Source organism: Ochotona curzoniae, unplaced genomic scaffold (genome assembly GCF_017591425.1).
Source record: "Ochotona curzoniae isolate NIBS_2020 unplaced genomic scaffold, NIBS_Ocur_1.0 contig_883, whole genome shotgun sequence".
NCBI classification, from domain to species: domain Eukaryota; kingdom Metazoa; phylum Chordata; class Mammalia; order Lagomorpha; family Ochotonidae; genus Ochotona; species Ochotona curzoniae.
This window is the reverse complement of record NW_024466599.1, coordinates 72001319-72016825: the sequence shown is the minus strand read 5'-3', so window position 1 is coordinate 72016825 and position 15507 is coordinate 72001319. Positions and strand designations below refer to the sequence as shown.

General features: G+C 46.5%; 1 protein-coding gene across 43 annotated transcripts in view; it reads right to left on the bottom strand.

Moving 5' to 3' along the window:
* The window catches only part of MAP4K4 (mitogen-activated protein kinase kinase kinase kinase 4), a 156142-nt gene that overhangs the window by 104937 nt on the left and 35698 nt on the right, over positions 1 to 15507 (bottom strand). The window lies entirely within an intron of this gene.

Here is a 15507-nt window from a genome sequence, read left to right as displayed (position 1 = left end):
TTGCTCATCTGTTACCCCAAGCTACACAGAATTCTGCAGAGATCAGAGGATTAAGACCTCATACTTTCAAGACTTATTTTTTAATTTTTATTGGAAAGTCAGATACACAGAGAGGAGAGACAGAGACAAAGATCTTCCCTCCACTGATTCACTCCCCAAGTGGCTGCAACAGTCGGAGCTGCGCTGATGCAAAGCCAGGAGCCAGGAGCTTCTTCTGGGTCTCCCACACGGGTGCAGTGTCCCAAGGCTCTGGGCCGTCCTTGACTGCTTTCCCAGTCCACAAGCAGGGAGCTGCTTGGGAAGCGGGGCCACGGGGATTAGAACAAGCACCCATATGGAATCCTGGCACATGCAAGGTGAGGACTTTAGCCACTAGGTTACTATGCTGGGCCCAGACCTCATGCTTCTAACAAACCAAACAAAATACAAGAACCAGTAACAATGGCACTAAGACCTTATCCAAATATAAGCCCCAAGTTAACACCTAAGCAAAACCTCTTTACAGAAGAGTGATTTATCTCCAAGTGATGAAGGCCGTTCTGATAACAAAGCACACCGCAGCAGGGACCCAGGGTCACAGATTAGAGTCCTGTGGCTACTTCTCAGCTTCCAAAACACAAAGCCATTTTCCAACTACTGGGCAGGCAATGATATTACCACACAGCAGAAACAGGCTGCAACACACGGGATCCACTCAGCTTGCAAACCCTTCTTGGGGTCTCTCTTCTGTATTGATATTGTCCATTATAAAATATTCCAGGAAGGCCTGGAAAGCCACATTCGGGTCCCACAATTTCATTAAACTCACAGTGCATTGGAGACTTTCTGAAAACAACCAACTCAGAAATGGAGTCAAATGATATTCTGTTTACAATACGGGCTGAAACCACACCTTCTTACTCAAATTTAGTCACTTCATTCGGCTCACACTAAGCCTCATCAATACAACCAAACTGCTTCTCTTCACCCCACTCCTCCAAAAAACAACATGAAACAAGACTTGTGTGCCCAGAGAACCCAGGCACAGAACCCAGCTCAGTAAAGCGCCGTGAGGACAGAGCCCTGGCTGGCAGTTTGGCCCAGCACTGAACACACTGCATGACACCCACATCCCATCTGGAAAGCCTGGGTTTGAATTCTCGTCCTGAAGCCAGATTCTTGCCTCTGTGCACCCTGGAAGGCAGCGAGCGACAGCTCCATCAAGTAGCTGAGCCTCAGGGTGGAGGTGCGAGCTCCTGGCTTCAGCCTGGCCCAATCCTGGCTCTGTCGGCCTCTGGGGAATGACCCAGCAGGTGGAAGATCTCTTGATACATCTCTGCTTTTCAAATAAATGAAACACATAAATTATTTCAAAATGGATGGAGGGCATAAATCCTCACCACCCAGAGTCTGAACTCCAGTGGTGAAGCAGAGGGCACACAACTAAGTCCAGGAAAAGGGATACTATTGGGAACTGCTTCAGTCAACAAAGCAAGGGTGCCAAGCACTGTTACTTCATGAACGTGTTCTGGCCCCAACACGTTCATGGAGGCAAGTATTCTTCCTCCCAAGAAAACTGATAACGCTGTTTTAATACCTCTTTCCTACTACAGAACAAGGATGTAAGCTAGGAACGTCCAACCATCAAATCTTTCTCGAAAATAAATCAGAAAGCTCCAAGATTTACGATTTGAACTGAGGAATACAATTCAGTTTCACATCCTTCAGTCTCATAGTTTTAAAAGTTTCCCTAATTATAAAGACAGTCCAGAATGGAAAACACTATTTCTGTTTAGGAATAAACATTTTATTGAAAACTATTTAGGACGAAATTTTTTCTAGAAAATTCTAAACTGACATAGTGGCCCCAGAAAGACAAGATTCGTCTAATATCCAACTTTCGAAGAAGTGATCGATTAACAGGGGAAAAAGGAAACCAGATCAGAGAATTTGTAACAGAATTTAATCATCAAAGGGGTCCCTGTATTCACAGAAACAGACTAACAAGCACCTACTGAAGTCACATCATCAATGACAAGACAGGCAGCAAACTGCCCTGCAGGGCGACTGGCACTGCAGAGGAGTGTTAAACGCCTGTCTGCAATGCCAGCTCCCTGCTGATATGCCTGGGGAAGCAGCGGAGGATGGCTCAACGCCCATGCGGGCCATCAGCTGGAGTGCCACGCTACCGGCTTCCACCTGCCCATCCAGCAACCGCGGCCACATGGAGAGTGAATCACCAACTGGAAGAAATATCTCTGTCTCTCAAATAATGGAAGTCAATCTTTTAAAAGGTGCCCTGTGCAGCAACCAAAGCACCAAAGACACGGGGATTGAACAGAGAAGCAGGCCTAAATGCACTGTTTAATAGAGAAGTGTGCCCAGCAGATGAGGAAGAACTGGGGAAGCAGGGATTCATGCACACACAGAAAGAATCCAGGAGAGAGACAGACAACAGACAGCGAAAACCTTGAACCTGTTGGACACAGGGATGATACTCAAAGTATCGCCATCTGAAGTTTCTGTCCTTCAACATTATGTCAGACCACGCGACCACACGTGCATCTGGGTCAAGCTTTTCTTCCAGAACAGTTCACCCTGGGGTGGCAGAGAGCAGCAGAGGCCCTGGGGTGGGAAATAAGCACGAAAGACTGCAGCACCATTCAGCCCTGGCAGGGTCATGTGGCCACTCTGCAGGGCACACAAAGCGCCTTCACTAGGAGTCCACAAGAAACCCGTTAGGAATTTCAGCCCACAAAATAAGAATCTTTCACTCTGGTTTTAAAGAGAGAAAAACCGAATTATTTTTTAAACTAGATCTGACAAAATTCTGTCACTCTCTTAGCTATTGCTGATTCCCAAATCTAGCATTCTTATTAACTTTCCTTAACCAGCATAACATAGAACAAGAAACTGTCAGAGGCCCAGCACGTTGGCTCAGCAGCTAAATCCTTGCCTTGCCAGCACCAGGATCCCATATGGGCACCAGTTCGTAACCCACCTGCCCCACTTCCCATCCAGCTCCCTGTCCGTAGCCTGGGAAAGCAGTCGAGGACGACCCAAAGCCTTGGGACCCTGCATCCATGTGGGAGACCCGAAAGAAGATCCTGGCTTCAGATAGGCTCAGCTCCAGCCATTGTGGCCACTTAGGAAATGAACCAGTAGTCTTTCTCTGTTAAATCTGCCTTTCCAATAAAAATTAAATAAATCTTTAGAAAACATAAAAAAAGAAACTGTCAGACCTAAATAACCATTACCTCAATAGGTTAACCTGCACAGTACAGATTCACCTTAAGCTTCTTCTAAGGGCCATGCATAAACTTAAAAAAAAAATGTGTTTAGCCATATCGAATTTTTATTTTATTTTTTTACCACTGTTTACATAGCTTACAGGAATACATACCCCTGTCGGTCTCAGATTAGGGTGCAAAGAGGGGCATGGAAGAAGGTGGGCGGGACACAAGTTTCGATTCTTCCTCTTCTGATGGGGGAGGGAGGACGAAAGGAAACAGATGGCCACTCGTTGCCGTCAGGCTAGGTCAGCACCCAGGGATGGGGGGCGGTCACCTGATCTGCCTTAGAGACCCAAATGTGAGGAAACATGCTCCAGGGTTGAGAGAATCTTGTCAAGGCCCACCTTAGTGCCTGCACAGAGCCAGACAGCTGCTACAAAGCTTGGTCAAGAGAGCTGTCCAATCAATTGTGTCTTCTCTCCTCTGATGAGGCACGTCCTCTGCTGGCCTAGATGAGCTGGCCATTGTGTCCCCCATATGTATCTGGTACAGAGTTGAAACACAGGCCTAACAGTCTTCAGGACCTTTAGCGCCCATGGCCCTCAATCCCCGTGAATCAAGGCCCAAGCCTGGTTACCCCACATGTGATTCCACCGGCAAAGTCTGGTTATCTCACAGGTGGCTTCAAGGCTGGAGATCAGCTATCTTATTTACTGGACCGGAGAAGAGCCAGGCGGGGGCTGCCCAGCCGAGATAGGCAGGGAATGTGTAGCCTTTCCTCCTGCATCTTACAAGCTGTTGTAAACCGCCTCTATTGAAACCCTGTGAATGTGCTGTCTGGAGCCCGCACTCCAGTAAGGGACATCGGTCCCGGCCCACCAGCCAGCCGTTCAGTTGCCTTACTTCTCACTGTAATAAAACTTTGCTGTGACTGTGACTGGTAAATGTAACACTCTGAGCAGTCAAGTGGATGCAACACTGCGCATGCTGTCCACTGCATGGGCATCAGCAACTGAGGCCCAGTCCCCACATAGGCACTCCAAGCTCACAAAACTTGTGATTTTCCCTGTGTCTGGGGTTTGAGTTCAACCATTTAGTTGGGGAGTCCCCTAGGAAACCAAACCTGGAATGATCTCAGATGCAATTCTTGTGTGCACCGCCAGTGCAGAGTCAGGCTCAGTCCATCACCTGCACCAGCCAATGCACAAACTGATAGATCAAGTAGCCTGGTCAGATCCACCCCCAGCCCAATCTCTCATGTGAATCAATGGGTGCTATGGCACGGCACGGCCCAGCCCAGCCCAGCCCAGCCTACCAAGGGCCCAATCTTCATGTACACCAGCAGGTGCCACAGCCTAATGGGGCAACTCAAAATCACCCCCGCCCCAGTTTCTTCGTGTGCTGACATATGCTGTAGCCTGCATCCCACCCGGCTCCGGTACACACCCATGGGTGCTGTGGCCTACCTCTGCCTGTCCTGCACCCACTCTGGTTCTCACATGCCTCAGCAGGTTCCAAGACCTAACCAGTCTGATCTGTGCCAGCCCACATGCATGCCAAGGGGTACTGCAACCCTTTCAGTCCAGTTCAACCCCCACCACCAGCACTCAAGCTCACAAGTAGGAACCGGAGCCCAGCAGGAGAGTACCCAGTTCCCCCTCGAAGTCTGCTCCCAGGCCTGGATCTTGCATACACCCGTGGGTGCTTTAACCTATTCTGGTCTGGCCCAACCCTAGTCCCAGCTCTTGCTAGTAGGTGCTGCAGCCCAGCCCAGCCTGCCCCAGATCCAGCCCACACACATGCCGACTACTGCTGTAGCCTTGCCTGGCCTGGCCCACTCCCAGGCCCACTTTCAGGCCCACTCCCTGGCCCACTCCAGCAGTCATGCTCACCAACAACAGTGGCATAGTAGGGGAGTTCCCCAAGCTCCCCTGTTAAGACCCATTCCCAACCTGAGATCTCACATGTGTTGGTGGGTGTTAGGCCCCAACCTGGCATAGTCCGCCCCCATTTCCAACTTCCGTATGTGCTGGCAGATACTGTGGACCAGCCCAGCCCACTTCTGCTTCCCAGGTGTGCCAGCAGGTGCTATAGCCTGAGCCAGCTCAGCCTGTTCCCAAATCAAGCTCCCTTGAGTGTCAGTCAGTTCCACTGTGATCCCTGGCTTGGTTTATCACCATTACCATATCACTCCTAGCTCTCACACCAACTGACAGGTACTGCAGTCCCACAGATCCCCCAGACCTGCTTCTCTCTCGTGAGCTGGCTGGTGTCACAGCCCAGCCCTGCACAGTTCACCCCCTTCCCCAGCAGTCCCAACCCACCACACTGCACACTTGCTTTCCCATGTGCGGAAGGCAGCTAAAGATGCTGCCCTGCCCAGGTCTCCAAGTGGGCAGAAGAAACCCTCTAGTTTCCACTTTTTAAATCATTCCATCTCAGTCACTGTATTGGCCCGGTCCCTGGAAGCCCTCACAATCATTCCTCATCAGCAAGCACAGTGGCTTGGTCCTTGGGGCCTCCTGAAGTTACTCCACACCTATAAAACTCCCCCGTGGTGGGCCCCTACTCCCACACATCCTCAAGTCCCCTTCTTCAGGCAGTCTACAGACCCTGGCCACAGTGCAAACCCCAGTGATGGCTTCCAGTGTCCAGGCAGTGCAGGGCCAAACCACAGTGTTAACCTTGCCGTTCAGACAGCTAGCTCACAACTCAGTGGGAGTCTGTGCTTCTAGTTATTGTTAACATAGTTACTGTTATTGTTAATGACACTCATGCTCACACTCCCTCCACTCCAGCTCCACAACTTGTCCTCCTAACAACCTATAAACAGAAACAGTTTTTATTCTCCAACACCAGGCTACTCCTTGTACAGGTCAACATGCCATCACATGTTTTCTCACAGTATTGCTTTAATTCACTCTGCTCAGTCCACCACTCAAGACATCCAACACACTGTGAAGAAAGGCAATGATCTCACAACCCATACTTGGAAAGTGACTCCCCACAGACTGGCGGCAACCAGCTCCCGTATCTGATCAGTAATGCGAAGACATTAAAACGCATTTTCCGCTAAGAGTTCTTGCAGTTTCTCTCTGCACTTGAAAGCATTTCCCATTCACACAAACAGCAGGAGCACTGTTAGACTAATATCTACCTTAAAAATTCAAAAGTAACATCATTCTTTGTTCATCTTTTAAATTCCTTAAAAAAAAAAAAAAAAAAGACCAGCTGGTTCATGTGTCTGGTGCTCTGCTTGCAAACCAGCTCCCTGTTTACACACCTAAGAAAGCAGTGGATGATGGCTCAAATACTTGGGCCCTCTTACCAGAAACAACAGATGAAGCTCTGGGTTCCTGGATTCAGCCTGGACCAGCCCCCACTGCTGTGGTCATGTGGAGAATGAGCCATTCAATGGAAGACAAGCATGCCATTTTGCTTTTCAAAATAAGAAAAAAATCTTGAGAGAAAGAGATGGATGGGTTAACTGATTCCCTCTTGACTGGTCACTCATCCTCACTCCAGAAACAGGCAAGATCTGGCGGCTGCCGGCTAAACTCAACACAGAATCCAGGTGCGGGACATGCTAGCTGGATGCTGCAAGGCTCCAGGCAACAGGAAGGAGGGTCCCATCTGAAGGACCACTCATATCAAAACAGGCTAACCAATAAAATCACCAAAATTCTTGGGTGTGCTGGCGATTTCCATACTAAATGTTACTTAAAACACAAAAATGTTCTTTAAAAAAAAAAACAGATGTTCTTCTGAACCATAGGCTTGACATGTTTTCACAGGTTAACATCACATACCTGTCAGAACCGTACTGCACAAATGAGAGCCAGATGAGACGCTGGAATGCCAGGTCATCCACCCTCCTGTGGAGACTTACGGGAACTTCCTCCACAGTCCCCTGCAAACACCACACTGGGAACACGTATGTTCAAAATGCCAAATGCACACTTCAAAACCTTCATTTCAAACACAGGTTTTCTTTAAAAAATCCTGAGAAAGTAAGGGGGGGGGGGGGAACAGTGCCTGAACACTTTAATCAAAGGCAACTTTGGACAGGCCTTTAAGCTTGCAAGATGTCAACTCCGCTCTGCCACCAGCACAATGTAGAGTCTCAAACTGCACACTTTCACTCAGGCCTCAATTTTATCATCTATAAAGTGGAGCTAGAAACAGTGCCTGCTTTATAGTACAAAGAATTAAATGAGATAACATGTACATAAACACACTGTGCAACGCCTGGCATGTATAAAACGCACAGTAAATGCTAGCTATTGTTATTATCATCATCTACTCTGCAAAAAGCACAGAGCTGGCATTGTTCTACGGTCTGCTTTAGTTCTCAAAGGCCATGATTGTATCTGGGTAAGGCTGCCAATGCTCTCTGCAGTTGGAGCCTGGCACCAGCAGAAAAAGAGAATGGGTCTCCTGAGCCCGAAATGGTTTTATAAGCAGACCTAGAACAGTGGTCAGCAGCGATAACGACAAGGCTGGTGAAATCCCTGGTGCAGTTGAACACAATGAGCTTAAAGCTGACTCAGCTCCTGTAAGGTACACGACCACAGACAGGCGAGTTAACCTCGCTAAGCTGGCAGTTTTCACTTGAGCTCAGAGAACATGTTGGTAACTCCGATTAATCCTCACGTCCACCAACATGGTGTCTGGCTCCGTGTACCATCCCTACCACCTTCTATCTTCCCCTCTTCCTTTACCAGGAACTTCCTAACACTAACTGGTCAACGATGATCAGATGAACCAGACAGGCTGGCTGTTAAGTAAACAAGGACATGAGAAAATGCAGGTTGACATGGGGAGTGGCATTTTCTCCTGAGCCAAGAACGAACCACCACACAGTCGAATTAATGAGATAATGCAAGCTTCCAGATAAGAACATGAATCACTGAGGAACAAATTGCTCAATAAGAGACACAACCGGAGAAACCTAAAACTGTGACCAAGACTGATTCCTGTGCTATTACACTGTCAGGGAACCTTTCATTCAAAGGAAGTTCAACACCTTTGGGTGGCTTCATCTGCAATGTCATAAAGCTGTCGGTGTCCGTATCAAATCAGTTTTAATCCATGACAACACTGGAAGCAAACAGGGAATGGGAAGCATGTAACTTTGGAAAGCACTGTTCAACACCCTCAGGAACCCTTCCGGCTCTCACTGAAGCCACCCACCCTCTGAGGAGACAACAGAGAGGGGAACAGCGGTGACAGCTGACTCCTTCCCCCACCTCCAGCCGAGTCCTGAGCTGGCTCCTCTGAGACCAAACTGAGGCAAATACAGTGAAAAAGGGAAACAGCCCACTATGTAAATGAATGTGGCACAGACCAGGCGACCAGTGAAAGCCCAATGAAAGCTATAAAGCTCAGTGTACAAAATACAGGAGACACTGTAACGCAGTTTAAATTCCTTCTCTTCCCTCACTCTTCTCTCTCCTCTGTCCACTCACACCCTAAGTTTCATCCAGCTTCTCAACCCATTTTAAGGATGTCATGCAAGACAAAACACTTAAAAATATTCTTTAAAAAGTAAAGACACTGATAAGGAGACAGGCCTTGCCTAATTTGTTGCTGCCCACCTTTTCCCAAGAAGGCACATAACTGCAAGGAGCTCATCACAGGTAACACACGAGTACCAGGGCAGTAAGCTGGTGTTCAGAACAAGAGTCAGAAGACCAGAGTCTGAAGGACGTCTCGGGCAGTCCACACAAGACTGACAAACAGCATTCCAATCCACACTCCAAACCATGGCTTATTTCTCACAAAACTGCTTGAAATAGCACAGGTTCAAAGCCTAAGTCTCACAATGAAGAAGACATAATACAACCAGGACCCACTACTGCCGACAGAGCAGGTACCCTGCAGCCAGGTACCGGGTGCTTTGGTGGGTCCCTGTACACACCTGCAGTGCCTTCACCCCCACCAGCTGTTAGAAACACACAGGTTGGTGTTTCCAACTTTTGTGGGGCTCATTCCCCTGAGACTAGACACCTTGGCTGCGGACACCCTGTGTGGGCTGCCCTGCCTGGTGCCCCCTGTCCTCACACTTCAGAGACCTATCTGCAGCCAGACAACTCCTTCCCCCAGGTTGCTTAACTTTTAGGACTTTGCCACAATTTGCTCTAGCTAGAATGACCCTCAAAGCTGTACATTTTTTTTCCCCCCACAAGCTATGCAACTTCAAAGCAAACAAAAAGCCTACGAAAGTTGCCCACCACCTAAACACTAACCCTCAAAAGGTAAAATCAGGGCTAGGCCATCTTGAGAATCCTAGAAACATCCGTGCTTTGATAGCAGCTTACACAGAAATTCCAGACACCTGCATGACCAAGCCCCCAGCTGAGACCGCGCACACCCACTCACAGCCTCTGGGTGCTCCCCCTCAGTTCTATCTTGTGGGCAAGCTTTGTCCAACTCATTCATCTTTAAATTAAAGCCAGATTCCGAGTTTCTACCTCCTAACAGCCCCTCCTGCTCCATGAGGGCAGGGGAGGCCACTTGCTTCCTGGCATCTGGGTACTTGGAGCCAATGAGTTCCCAGCGCTCTGTAAGTACTCAATAAAACAACTACTGAATGAAAAAAGGGGGACCTGCAGGAATCGACCACACTGGCCTTTTGTCTGGGCTCAGCTTCACATAGGAGATATTTTAGTCTCTAGCCAACAGCTAACCCGAGTTAGCCAACAGCTAACCCGAGTTAGCCAACAGCTTTCTTTCAGGAAGCAGCAGTCTCTGGTCTCAGCATTCTGCCTTCCCACTGCGTCAAAGTGACAGAAGGAAGAGCGCCAGCACTCGGGTGGCTAGCCTCCATGGCCTACTGGAGGCCTACCCACTTTTCTCTCCCTTTTTAGTTGACTTGATGCTCCTTCACATGATAAAGATGTGCAAATGAACAACCTCGCAACACTGATTTCTTTACAGAAATGCTCATTCATAACTGAAATGCTGTGTCACTAAAACCCCATCATACTTTCCAACACATCAAGAGGGAGGAGGAAGCGGTACAGCCACCAACAGAACAGGAAAGGCCACCTCCCTCCTAACAGGGATTGAGGCCGCTCCAAGCTCAAAACAAAAAGATAAAAGGGTGGGAGCCTTACAACACAAAATGAGGTCATCCAGGTATCTAACTCTGACAACCCCCTGCTGTGAGCCGAGCTTGCCGCCCCTGGAAAACTCTGCATTCCTTATTCATAAAAGCAGTCTCTGCTGTATTCCAAGTTCTGAATCAAGACATGAGAAAACAGACTCAGCAAACAAATGTAAGTTTTTCCGTGAGTCTAGAGTTCATCCCAAAGCAGAACAGTAGAAGCTATTTTAAAGAGCAAATACTAGAAGCATTTATCATCCCCACATACACACAAACACACCCACACACATTTTTTAAGGTGTACCAATGGAAACCTATTTAAGAGCACTTCCCTGCTTTGAACAGTTTAACTTAGAAAACTTCTTCAAAGTATAAAAGTAAGATACAGTATTTACATACAGAGTCCCCCAACTTCCTAAGAAAAACCAACAACTAGCGCTGAGCCAGGCCAGTGCCAAGTCAGGAGCCAGGGGCTTCACCCGAGTCTCCCATGTGAACAGGCCTGGGCCATCTTCACTGCCTTCCCCAGGCCGTCAGCAGGAAGCTCCACAGGAAATGGAACAGTGCAACATGAAACAGAGGCCCTATGGCACCCTGGCCTCGTGCACAGGACTTCCCTACAGCATTTCCTTTTTACACCAGACACAGGTTGTGGCTATAATGTCTCAACTCGTAATGTGCGGAAGACATTAAAAGTCCTTCTGCTATTTGTAGGAAGGAACTCTACCCTTGGCTTTAATGACGTCATGTCTAGTTTTCTCAAGCACCTCCAAAACATTTCTTCACTAGAATCCCAAAAACAAGCAGTCCACCTCCTTGGTATCCCCAGTCACTGTCAAGGCCGCGGCAAAGGTCATCCAAGTCCACTTCTGGGCGCCAACACAGGCACAATCGGTATTTAAGTGGAATCTGGGAGTTCCAATGTTGTCCGCTTGAAGGGCAAGAAAGCTCTCAGGAACCAAGAAAGGATGAACCTGCTGGATCATGGTACCCAGTCTTCTGTTCCAACTGAATCGTTCCAATTTACAGTCACCTGTAGTTCACACCTTCTCTAATTAGAAGGTGGGGATATCTACTCTCCAAAGTCTTTAATTACTACACCTTGAACTGCCTACCCCTGCTAAGCCACCAACTTCATCACTCTCTCCTTTTCAGACTCAAAAGAACTACACAGCATTCCTGAACAAGGATAAAGAGCAACCCCAACACAAACCTAAGAGAAAGGGCAGGGACACAGGACAAAGTAATTTGCTTATCTAACATGGCTGCTGACAGCCCTTTCATAAAGCCTGGGCTTCCAGATATTCTAATTTTAGCAGCAATGCATTCTAGACTAGAAACCTCAGGTTTCACAAAACCTTGGTGAGAGCAGGGGGTAAGAGGAATGGATGAATTTATTAAAGAAACGATTGGGGACATAATATTTAGCCTAAAACAAAATTTCCCAGAAGAATGTACTTTCCTCAGGAGTGAGATGAAATTTTCTTGATGTGAGATTAAAACTAAATTTCCCTTCATTAAAAATTTACAGTTGAAGGCATAATGCAAAAGTGGACAAAATCCTAAAGACAGCATTTTTATAGCAAGGTCTGATGCTACAGCAAGTAACACCACAAAATTAAAATTCTGAGGACATGATGTAGAAATAAGCTCCCTGACTGTCACCACGCAGTGACAAATATTCCACATGCTCTTGAATATATTTTATATTAGCATAACTTAGAAAATACGAAAGACTAAAATTTCACAGCAAATGCCCTTTAATATAAAATGAATTTATGCAATATACTAACTGAAAATGACAGCACACAGTTACATTTTTTTAAATATGGACCAAAGAAGACACGAAAACAGGATTTCAATTCATCGGGTCTAAGCACAGAGTAGCAGGCACACCTGACCTGACACCCTGGAAAGCGGGCGATCTAAGCAAGCAACTGAGGAGGGTCCATGTGAAAGGAAGAGAAAGGGCAAGCAAGGTCACACAGGGTTTTACTCCAAGATTCCATTTTCCAAGTCACTGGATACATAGATCTAGTTAGCAGCCCACAACCAGCTGGGAAATTTGAAACAAACTATTAACACGCAGTGGACACCTGGTGGTTGTAACGGCTGGCTGTAGACAAGCCAGCTTGTAACTGGTCGGCACCTTCAGATCCAATGTTCTAAAAGGCTCTGTGTGTGTGTGTGTGTGTGTGTGTGTGTGTGTGAGTGTGTTTGCATGCAAGTGCCCACATGAAGTATTTCGAACTTAGACACATCAGAGTTACATATACAGTGAGAAAACCCTCAAAACTCATGGCCCAAAGACACATACATAATACAGTAGAAATTTAGAGTTCACAATCAGAAGTTATGGATTTTATGTTTGTTTTTTTCACCTACAGTCAGAAACAGAAAACTTACTCGGCAGTACATGTGGGAAACCACTACAGGGCAAACAGGCCACTTAGGAGGTAGTATTTGGGAAAAGGGATGAAAATGATATTGCAGAGAACAGGATAGTTTATTTCCATCATTTAATACAAACTTATAAAGATTAAATGTTATTTCTTTACAATTACAAAAAAGGTGAAACAGATCTTCCATCCGAAGACTCATTCCCCAAATGGCCACAACAGCAAGAGCTGAGCCAAACCAAACCCAGGAGCCTGCAGCCTCCTCTGGGTCTCCCACATGAGTGCAGGATGCCACGGCTTTGGCCTCTCCTCTGCTTTCCCAGGCCACAAGCAGGGAGCTGGATGGGAAGTGGAGCAGCCAGGACACAAACAGGCACCCATATGGGATCCTGCTGCTTGCAAAGGGAAGACCAGCCAACAGAGCCTTTGTGCTGGGTCCTGATACAAACTCTCATTTTCACTAGCCAACAGACGCATGAAAAGATGTTCAGGATCACTAGCTACCAGAAAAATGCTAATCAAAATAACAATGAGGCATCACCATATCCTAAATTAGAATAGCTATCATCCAAAAATCAAAAAATGGCAAGTGTTGGTGCCAATGTGGAGAAAAAGATACCCTATTACACTGCTAGTGGCAAAATAAATGGTTACAATCATTATGGAAGACTGCACAGGAATTACCTAGAAAACTAAAAACAGATCAACCATTACATGTAGCCTTTTCACACCTGGGAACATATCCAAAGGAAATGAAACCAGTGTAACCTGCATCCTAATACTTACAAAACACAACCAAGGGGCCAGCACCCTAGAGGGCATTGTCATATGGGTATGTCTGGTTAGCACTCCAACTGCCTCACTTCTGATCCAACTCCCTGCTAATGTGCTTGGGAAGATGGCCCAAGCACTTGGGCCCATGAACCCACACGGAAGTTTCCGACTCCTGGTGCCAGGACAGCCCAGCTTCAGCCGCTGCTGTGGGGGCAAACCAGGAGGTGAAAGATCTCTCTGGTTCTCTCTCTCTCCCTCTCCCTCCCAATTGCTCTTCTTCAAATAAACTACTTTCTTAAGATTTATTTATTTTGGTTAGACAGATACAGAGAGAGCAGAGACAGAGAAACATCTTCCATCTGCTGGTTCATTCACTCCCCAAATGGCTGCAACAGCTGGCATTGAGCTGATCCGAAGGCAGGAGCCCAGAGCTTCTTCTGGGTCTCCCACATGAGTGCAGGGTCCCAAGGCTTTGGGCCATCTTTTACTGTTTTCCCAGGCCACAAACAGGGAGCTGGAAAGGAATTGGAGCAACCAGCTGGGACAGGAACCAACGCCCATATGGGATCCCGGGCAAGCAAGGCAAGGACTTAAGCCATTAGGCTACCATGCTGAGCCCTAAATTAATAACTCTTAAAAAAAATGCAATCAACCTAGAGATCCAACTGATACCAGAAAAAAATTATAATACAGATAGACAATGGAATATTATTCAAGACATAAAAGAATGACATCTTGACCTTTGCAACAAAATGGATGCAACTGGAGGTTGTTTATGTCAAGTAAAATAACCAAGGCCAAAAAAAGACAATGTTTACATTAAAACATCCACAAATAAAAACAGAGTATAAAACTCTATGGATGCTACATCATTTCATGCATAGCAATAGATAAGGCTTTGCTGACTAGAGTATACTGTAAATGACAATATACTCTTTCACACATAGAAAAAGACACAGACTCTTGAGGTACTAGTAACACTTCATTCTTAGTTATAATTCAATTATATGACCAGATAATTTTAAAACATCATCTATGTTTCTGTGCATTTCTTGGTATGTTCACTGTATTAAAATGCTTATTTTAAAAAATTCTTATTCAAGAAAATCTGCCATGAGTTCATCTAAAACTACATATCCTCCCACACAATAAATGCTTTCCCTTTGAAAAAGAATGCAAACCAAAAGAACACAGGCAGAACATTGTCCAGTAGTTCCCAGCATCGCCATTCCATCTGTACGCAAGTCTCGATTTCATACCCACCCAGCGAAACACCATAAAATGAAGCTGGGGCCGGTGCTGTGTCTCAACGGACTACTCCTCCATCTTCAAGCACCAGCAACCCATGTGGGCGCTGGTTCGTGTCCCGGCTGTTTCACTTCCTATCCAGTTCCCTGAGTCTGGCCTGGTAAAGTAGTTGGGGACAGCCAAGCCATTGGGTCCAGCCCAGGAAAGGACAAACACGTGGGCCAAGCTCTGCCAGTGAGCTGCAGGGCCGAGTACTCCTCACACATCCCTATACACAGAGGAGAGCCCAGGCCCTTCCATCTACTTAGGAGATCTAGAATCTCCTTGGTATTGACCTGATGACAGACTCGGCAAATCTTTATGTTGATTTTAGTCAGTAGTAAAAAAAAAAAAAAAGCTAACTAAATTTCATTAAGTAATAAACTTCAAATTTTATAAGCCCATTCTGTCTGGTTGTGTCATTGGCCACATGTTGTCATCCACGCACCGGGAAGATGCCAAGTCCCCAGTGAGTTGCACTACATACATCACGCCTAGGATTTAGAAAACCAACCATGTAAAACACCTAATTCACACGTTTGATGACATGCTGAAGAGACAACATTTTGCCTTACATAAAATCTATTTTTTTTAATTTCATGTTTCTGTTCACATTTTTGTATGAACACGAACATGTTGCTCACATCATAGAAGGGTGCTACTCTAAAGTTCAAGAATTCTAGTCATTTTATATTCTAACAAACTTCACTGACAAATCTTTAAAGGC